The sequence below is a fragment of the Lontra canadensis genome, unplaced genomic scaffold (assembly GCF_010015895.1).
Source record: "Lontra canadensis isolate GAN:19392208 unplaced genomic scaffold, GSC_riverotter_1.0 scaffold123, whole genome shotgun sequence".
NCBI classification, from domain to species: Eukaryota; Metazoa; Chordata; class Mammalia; order Carnivora; family Mustelidae; genus Lontra; species Lontra canadensis.
In genome coordinates, this window is record NW_022631117.1 from 458476 (window position 1) to 468252 (window position 9777).

At 38.9% G+C, this 9777-nt stretch overlaps 1 pseudogene; it reads left to right on the forward strand.

Moving 5' to 3' along the window:
* Positions 1 to 1631: 1631 nt before the first annotated feature.
* LOC116857420 lies at positions 1632 to 1790 on the forward strand (annotated as a pseudogene).
* The last annotated feature ends 7987 nt before the right edge of the window (positions 1791 to 9777 follow it).

The window sequence follows — 9777 nt, forward strand, 5'->3', positions numbered from 1 at the left end:
AAGGAGGAGGTTGTGGAAACCCCCAATCCATAGCTGATTGTTCAGAAGCATGATCAATGGGTTTGCAATTGGCATCTTCAATGGAGGGAGGGTAGTTTGGCGTGGACTGAAACCTTAACCGTGGAATCTGATGCGACATCTGGGTAGATAATGTCATAATTGAGTTGAATTGTAGGATGTTTAACTGGTATCCTACAGAATTGCTTGTTGGTGTGAGGAACCTCCACCAACACTGGGGATTAAGTCTCAGGACATCTATTTTACATGTATGTAAAAACTTATTACATATATATTCATCATCACCCAATTCATTGAGGTAGGCATTATTGTTAGCCTTAAGAAAATGGAAACTCAGAGAAATCAAATGACTTGTCCAAGGTCACATAAGTAGTAAGTGGCAGATGGAAAATTGAAACAGTATCTGACTGCCCTTTTTTTGAAGGCTATATTCATATTCAGGAGAATTGAATTCCATTCCTGTATCTGGCTCTTATTTTGCAAGTCACTTCATTTCTCTGAGTCCTACTTTCTTCAGAGTAAAATGAATGTAATAACTCAATACATTCCATACCTTCCAGAGACAGTATGAGGCTCAAATGGGAAAATGGATAGAAAAGCATAATGCCCCATATAAATGTAAGTTGTCTGTCATGATTATTATAATTCAATAGTAAAGCCAGGTCCCACAATCAGATCATTAAACACATTAAATCAAGAATTATCTCTTAGTAATGACATTTATTATTGTTTGGATGTCTTAACTATATAGCTAGAGTGTCTGTCAGTGTCAAAAATCAGAAATTCATATTTTTGTCCTCTTACTGCTATGTTGTTTATTAATAGGGGACTCCTTACATTTTAGTGATGTAAACATATTTAGTTTTATTCAATCTGTCACTAAAAGATGCTATACTATGTCCATTGGTGTCAATTATTTTCACTTTTAAAATATTTACTGCACAATTTTCTCAGGATAGTTGCAGCTATGAAAATAGAATGTTCTGGAGTCTAGAAACAAGAACACTTTAAAGGAAATCTCAAAATCTCAAGCCTGAGGTCATTTAGTTATATCACTTAAAAGCTGTGATCTTGACCAAAGTACAAATAAAATATCAGTCTATTTGTTTATTTATTTATTTATTTGAAAGAAAGAGGGGGAGAGAGAGAGAGAGAGAGAGAGCATGAGTGGGGGGAGGAGGAGAGGGAGAAAGAATCCCAAACAGATTCCCTGCAGAGTGTGGAGCCCGACTCAGGTCTTGATCCCATAACCCTGAGATCATGACCTGAGCCAAAATCAAGAGTTGGACGCTTAACTGAGACACCCAGGTGCCCCTATATACTTTTAAATAGGAAAACTGGGGATAATGGATGATGAATAGAACACATAGAGATATTGCTAGAAGAAAAATAAGTATAATAGCCATGAATATGCTCTGAAGAAATAAAAGCAATTGTAGCAATTCCATGGGAGACAAGACCCATTCTGCTCAGAATATTGTGCCTGACTGTTGTGGTTCTTCAATGGACAGGGCTAGAACATGGATGACTCTCAGCTTTCATGAGAAAAAGGGAAGGAAGAGCCTTGGCTAGAGTAAAGAAGAAGCAATAATGGTCTTATGAAAGGAATATTCAGCTTTGCGCAGTGGCAGTATCGTAGCCAATGAGGTTTATCCGAGGCGTGATTATTGCTAAATGAAAGGAATAGTCAGCTGCACAGCTGCCTTCCATTGAGGACAAACCATAGGGCTAAGCAGCTTTATGGAGGGAGAGGAGGTAAGGAGATTAGTCCCTGCCTTGAGATCAGAGTAGTACAGAGGGGAAAGGACATCCACATTCCAGCTTATCCAGTCTCTCTTAGCCAATCCCTTTCTCCTTGGTCTAGGCAGAAAAGCCTCAGAGAAGTCAATGGGAAAACAGCAACCAGACAGGAAGGAGGGGATGAGCTCAGTTGGCTATGGAGTGAGTCAAAATTTGCAGGACTCCAACTCACTATTATGATGATTCCTCTGGAAATGGACAGGGATTCCCTCTGCTATGCATGTGGCTCACTTCCTTACCTCCATAGCAAGTCTTTGTTCAAATGTCACCTTCTCAATGAGGCCTATCCTGACCACCCTATTTAAAACTACAACCTTCCTCTTCGTACCTTCCCCACTCCTTATCCCTTTTACGTTGTTCTATTACTTTTTTATTTTCCATGGCATTTATCACATTTTAATATACCGTGGAATTTACTTACTAAGTTTGTTTTCTATCCCACTCTCCCAATGAGGGCAAATATACTGTCATCTGCTTTGTTCACTGATGTGTTTGTTCACTGATGCATCACAAATGTCTAGCCATGAGAAAGAGAACAGCAGTTCCCGACATCCAGGGACTGGCATGACAGTCCCATCTAGGCCTTGGGGTTCTGTTGAACACAATTTCACAGAATGTCAACATCCAACAAGGCCACTCTGGGGCCACAATGGATCAAGACAAAAACAAGAACACTCTGTAATCATGTCTGAACACAGAACATGAACATTGTCCAAATCACAAAAATAACCAAACTTCTCTAATGTGAGTAATAGCAGCTTCTTCACCAATTATAGCTTTATGCTAGCATTAGTTTTTTCTCCTTCTCTGAGATTTGTTGACATACCCAGTCATAAAACTGACCGTGCTTCCTGAGAGCATCCAAACCAGAGCAAAGCCCTGCTTCCTTAAAACATCCTCCAAATCACCCAATAGAAGTCCAAATCCTATCAAAAGTCCTTTCTGACACTTACCGAGATGCCTTATAGTATTCATTCCCTGTCCTCACTGCAGTGAGAGATAAACCCAAGTGGTTCAACTAAGGTATATTTCTGGTGACTTTTGACTGGAGGGTGTTGATAGCAGGTCCATAAAAAATATATACATTCACAGCAGGGGCGCCTGGGTGGCTCAGTCACTTAAGCATCTGCCTTCAGCTCAGGTCATGATCCCAGGGTCCTAGGATAGAGCCCAGCATCGGGCTCCCTGCTCATTAGGGAGCCTGCTTCTACCTTTCCCTCTGCCCCTACCCCTCCCCACCAACTCATGCTCTCTCTCTCTCTAATAAACAAACAAAATCTTTAAAGAATATATTCCCTATATGGATAGTCAGGAAGCACTATATGGATATCCAGGGCTTCCTGTTTAAACACTAGGGCTCTAAAGTCATGGCTATTCCAGATATAGGCAAAGTTTCAACCCCATGCTGTTCTGCACAAAGCAATGCTCGAGCTCTCCTGCCTTACAGACTGCATTTCCTCATGTAGCAAGTGCAGCCAGTTAGTGACGACAACCTTTGCCATTGTCTTGGGAGGATTTTCCAACTTTCCTGTAGTTCATATGTAAATCTATAAGCCAAGATATGTGCCAGTTGACATACTGATGATGGACATAAATCAGGGACTCAAGCTCTAAGCTGTCTTGTGAGCCAGGATCCTTCAATGCGTACGGGAAATTCTGAAGGACCCAGGAGCAGGAAAATGAGTGGAGAGGGAAGAGTGTGTGTGTATGGGGAGGGAGGGGGTGGTTCAAATGAAAGAGGCAGAGGGTTGCAATGACAAAACTGTTATTTTCATCTTCCTTAATAATGTTCTCCTCTCTTCCATTTTCCAAACATGGATTATTGAAGTTTACAGTTGATGCGGGCTAATGTGGGGAGAATATTTTAAGATTGAGCTAAAAGACATACCTTTTAAGGCATATAAAATTATGTCAAATATTTACCACTTGGAGTGACTGAATGAATAAATGTCTGTATCCAGAGACCATGCTTCTCTAATATCACCAGTTACCTTCTGAAATAATAAAACATGGTCTAGAATTGGAAGGCATGCACCAGATGATACAATCACTGGGTCTACATTACCTGAATACTCACAATTGTATGTTATTTATTTTACATTTTTTCTTGTATTCATTTAGAATTTTAGCTGGGCCAGGAAAGTAAAATATCCATAAGTAGTATAAGAACTGCCTTCCAATAACAGATTGGCCGCACAAGAAAGAGGACACAAGTTCTCCAAGGTCTCAAGAGGCAAGCTAGGACATTCAGAAAGAACATATGGAGCCAGATTTTGGCTCACCAAAGGGAGAATTTTCTCACAGATATGCCTGTCTCAAGCTGGTCTAGGAAGCCTTCTGGATATTTCAGGCCCCTTTTCCCTGGAGGATATCAACAGAAGCTAGATGACCAGTTGGCAGGGATAACATAGAACCAGTTCAAACAGTAAAGCTGAAGTTGAGGAAGATGACATATGCTGGCCCTTAACAGGCCTGGAAATCTATGAGACGCTGAAAAAGAACAAAATGAAAAGCAGCACCAATTGAACAGAAGTGAAGTGATTACACTTTACACTTGACCTCATGCAATTAAGAAGAATGATTCTGAGCAGAGCAGTTACTTTTTCAGTTTCTCCGGCAGCTCTCAGGTGTCTAATGGCCAGAAGGTAAGGGCCATTACAATGTCCACTTCACTGTGGAGTTAAACTTTAAAAAAATGAGTCACTGCTCTAACGGTTTTTTTTTTTTCTTTTGCCTGAGAGCACAGCTGCCATTTGACAATTTTCCTTTTTACTTTTCTTTGATTTTTTTGGACTTCATTCAAAATCACCACTTTAAAGTTAGGTTTAAAATTATAGTATGGTTGTTAATTCACAAAAGCAAAAATACATGAAGAATAGCTGTCTTCAAACAGAATAAGGAAGTGTGGAATGGGGTGGGAGGAGGAGCTGGTGGGCAATGGGACTAGAATTTTTTGAATGCCTGTATTTGCCAGGCCCTGGGCATTCTGCATACGTACTTGAATTTTCATGATAGTCCTGTGAGCTCAATATGTTTAACTCCACCTAACAGAAGTATACACTGAAGTCCTGATAATATAACTCACGCTTATTACATTAGTATCACCTGCTAGACGCTATTCTAAGCATTTTGCATGCCATTTCAATGTTTCTTCTCATGGCAAGTGGGGAGGTAGGTGCTTTTACCAATTCCATTTTACAGAGGAAGAAACTAAGATCCAGAGGGATTTGCAACTTGCCTGTGATCGCACAGCTCCTAAGCAGTGGAACTGGGATTTCAATCCAAACATTTTGACTCCAAAAATTATTGGGATCTTATAACCGATGAAATCAGAGGTTGAAATACTTCTATTTTAATGACTGATGTGTATGTGCTAGAGGAGGTCAGAAGGTGATGGGTGGGATAAAGTGTTGAAATGGGGACTAAGGTACAAAGGCCAGTACTTTAAGGAAAGACATTCTCAAATATAACAACATCACCCCCAGGCAAAGAGCAGAGACATAGCCAAGTATGAATGCCTTACATCTGGGTCCAAAATGGACTTGTGAAAACACTTGCGAGGAGCTCCTGAGCAAGTGCAGTTTTGTTGATTCCAATTTGAGAACCCGAGGAAACTACTGAAGAATACAAAAGCGTAGATTTGAAAAGATGAAAACCAGCCTGCAGTGAGGCCAGATTCACTGAGGTGGACATTAGGAAGGTGACTGTCCCCTGTCTTTGGTAGTGCACAGACTATGAACTGTAAGGAAAACCCCGTTCTGCGCATTTGAAAAGCACACTACCCTGTTTTTATGCTGTTCTTTTAAAAGTGGTCATAAAAGAAAAATCCCTAATGATAACCTAGGTCAAGTAGCCCTAAGAATGGTTCAGTTTTATGAATCGTATAGACAATTCTGCGCAAAGGAATTCTTACAGCAACCACAGCTATAGGTGGCGGGACCGAGTAGGCGTTAAGAAGCTGTGTGATGCAGCATATGCTAGTTGGCCAGACCAGAAAGGTTCTCCCACTAAGACACTGCATCCTTTGGGGATATAAACTACCTTCAGTTAAACCACCCAAACCCCACGGAGTTCTTCTTCCAGCACCTTCTCCACTGAGAGCAAGCAGGTCTTCCCTGTAGTTAAAGGTCCAAGTAGAGCAGTTAAAATGATAAAGCTTTCCATGGCTAAAGTGGAAGGATTCAAGCTAAGCTTTGATGCCCCAGCCCTCAAACAGCAGGGAACAGCTGGAGAAAGAAGCAAATCAGAATTGCAGGAGCCCTGTTGCACTGCAAATAAGCAGGCTCCCAGGGACCAAAAGAGAAAAGGCAGGATAAGGTAAGTCACAAAAGTGAGCGAGCTACATTGCAATTACGATAAGAAACAGAAACAGATGAAACTAGGTAGAGTTTTGACCTCAGGCTACGCAGTTCTGTCTCTGGGCTTTAGCTTCATTACCAGTAAAATGAAAATAAAACCTCTCCTATATTAGTCTATTGTCAGGCACAAATGAAAGTGCACGTTAATATGCTTTCAAAAATTATAAAGTATGCTAACATGCTAATGAAAACACTCAATCCTTATGTTTTGGTCTATTACTTTCTTCTCATAGTTGTTAGCAGTCTTTTTTTCCTTCTTCTGTAAGTGGTAATATTTACAAAAGTGCTAAAACTAAGTGCTGGTATTATTTTATTAATATTTGAGGCCCTCTAAATTCGTTAGGCGAGTGGTCAAATTTGTAGTTGGAGAATAACTTGGTGAAAATTCCGTCCTTGACTGTCAAGAGAAGGTAAGGGAAGAGCAGAACTACTGAGCAGGCACACTGCTACTCGGGTGGACAACCCTGTTGCTGACTGAGGAAATGAGAAAACTCAGTGGGAGAATCCAGGACGCCCATGAAGGGATCAATGCAATGGGGTATGGTATTTAAATACACACACACACACACTCACACACACACACACACTCTCTCTCTCTCTCTTTCTCTCTCTCTCAAAATCTGGAATCTGTATGCCAGTCTGTTTTACTTAACCCAAAAGGAAGAAAACGAAGGTCTGTTGTGAAAAGCTATAGGTCAAAAAAACAGGATATTTTCATAGAAAAAAAAAGAGCCAAATAAATCTGGAGTTATCAATCCGTTCACAACTGAGCTCAGGGTTAGAATATCTGAAACAAATCTGTATGAGTGATTCAATGTGCTGGGATCAGAAGCAAGTCGCACTATCTAATTAGCTTAAAAATCACGTCCCAAGAGAAATCTTTCCTGAATAATTGCTCCACACAATCAGGTCCCTTATAATCTTTCATTGCAGAGATTGCTTCATATCATCAATCAGGGTGTAATGTTTTCGTGTGATTATTCATTTAATATATGCCCTCTTCCCCCATTAACCTGTAAGCTTCTTCTGTTTGCTGAATGAATAAACAGGCTAATTAAAAAAATAAAAAAGCCATGACCAAGGGCTTATCTCTTTCGAATTGATACCTCATGGTTGGTGGAGACTACAAAATAGTGCAGAGCCTAATAATGCTTGCAGAAAAGCCATACTGCCATCAAGTGCTAATTACTTGAATTGCAGGCAAAGGTCCTGGTCAAAATGAGTACGCAGTTCAGAGCCTCTTGAACTTTCCTGAAAATAAAATCACTTGGAGGTACTTATTAAAATTCAGATTTCTGGGTCTATAACTGACAGAATCAGAATCTCCAGGTAAGGGCTGGAAACCTGTAATATTTATTAACCTCCCCCAGAGTATTCTGAGCAACAAAGAAATTTGAGCAACCCTGATCTATGCTAAAGTCCTTCTAAATTTGATCCTTGAACATTCTGCTAGACCCAAGACACAGTCTATACTGACTTTCTCGTTTTCTTATTAGTAAATCAATGTGGCTCTGGCCACCAGATATATAGAAACTGTCTCTTCCATCCTAATTGCAAAATTTTTGTGATGATACCCATCTTAGGTCAACACTTGACCAACCAAGTGTGGTTGTTCATGACCTTCATGTGTATGGAACAAATTTCCGCAGGAAAAAAAAAAAGAAAGAGGTGCTAGGCCAACAAGAGAGGACAATGAAACAGGAGAGTGTAAGGCCAAATACTTGAGGTTTTCATAGTATTCTCAATTAATTCCAAAGGGGGCTTCTGTCAGAAACAAGCCAATTCAAGTAACAGGTTTATAAGAGCAGTGTGGTAGTCCAGGTGAGATCTTAAATGTATTTTTGGATTGTTTTTAGAAGTAAGAATTTGGACAGAGTAAGACAAAATTTAAATCTACTAATAATATTTCCATTTTTAAACTTCTTTCCTGCTTTTATTAAACATTAGCATGGATTTCAAAAACTTGCCAACATTCTATTGCTTGTTTACACAGGACCTATGGAAATAGCATTAAGCAATTTATTCCTTCAAACTACCATCTTGCTCTTAAAATTCCAATATGCAACGGTATGGTTATTCTTCCAAGCATACCAAGTTGACCTAGTTAGCAAGTCGTATAGACCTCTGATCCCTAAAGTAAATCCACAGCCTCTAATTTATGGAATAAAATATTTGGCATTAAATGACAGTTCCTGGAAATTCAGGTTAGTTAGAAAGCTAGTTAAACAAAAGAACTATTTAAAACATTTTGTGATTTTTTAAATTATTTTTTCTATCTCTAAGCATAATTATTTTCCTAAACTTTATAGACAGTAACAGTTACAAGATAGAGTTGACACTCATGGTTCTTTGATGAAGACAAATACATGTTAAACTAATTTTAATCACATGGTATTATCTTTATCATAACAATTTTAATTTTTTAATTAACAGGAAAGAAAAACGTTTTATGTAAGCAGCAGTTGTGTTTCCTGGCAAATATAATTAATGTCTGATAAATACAATTTGTGAACTTTATAGCAATAGATCTGATGACTTCCACCACCACGCAGATTCAAGACTTCATTTTTTACCTGATTACCCACTGTGTAATAGTCTCCCCATTTGTCTTCTTGCTGACACGAAAACCAGAGTTTTGTTTTTAAGTAAGTGACATTATGATCTCCCCATGCTCAAAAACCATTAAATGGCTTTTTATCTTGCCAGGAATAAAGTTCAAAGCCCTCAATCTGATCCATAAAGATTTGCATGACCCAGTCCTTAGCCAAACTCCTACTCCTCATTTTCCAACACTTTCCTCACTCACTTTGATCCTATAGCACTGGACTCCTTTATGCTCATTGGACAAGCCAAGCACATGCCTATTTCAGGGCCCAGGTACTTACTGTTCCATGTGCCTGGAATTCCTTTCCCCCAAGTAATCACATGGCTTCATTCCCGAGTCCTGCTCTGATGTTACACTTTCAGAGAGATTTTTCCTAATCCCTCCGTACAAAATAGTACCCCTCCTCACCTTTTATCACCTTAACTGCTTTAATTTTGTTCACAGCGTGTATAACCACCTGACATATTATTTACTTATTTGTTTGCTTATTGTCTTTCAACCTGAAAGAATATAAACTCCATGAAGAGGGATTTTTGCCTACCTGTTTACTGATATGTTCCCTGTGTTTGACACAAGGGACTCAATAAATATTCACTAAATGAATACATGGATAATTCTTAAAAGGGCAAGCAAGATAACTTATAGTTGAAAAAATATAGTGTCACAAAGGGATTTAAGCAAATAATAAAATTGCAGGATATTATAGATTTAACTGATAAATTGGTTTAAATGCCTCAAAAGTTTTAAAACAATCCAAGGGTCAAACTGTGGAGCTATTAGCCAAAAATGTAAATAGTCACTATAAATTTTGAAAGGATGACATTTGGCATCCATAAAAAGAGTTTTAGTGGGACTCTTATAGCTAAAGACTGACAATTTCATCGGTATATCAGACAAGTTAATGGAAGATAGATGATAGATAGATATAGATAGATAGATGGATGGATGATAAAATAGATAATAGATAAATACATAGATAAAATAACTGTGTTACTC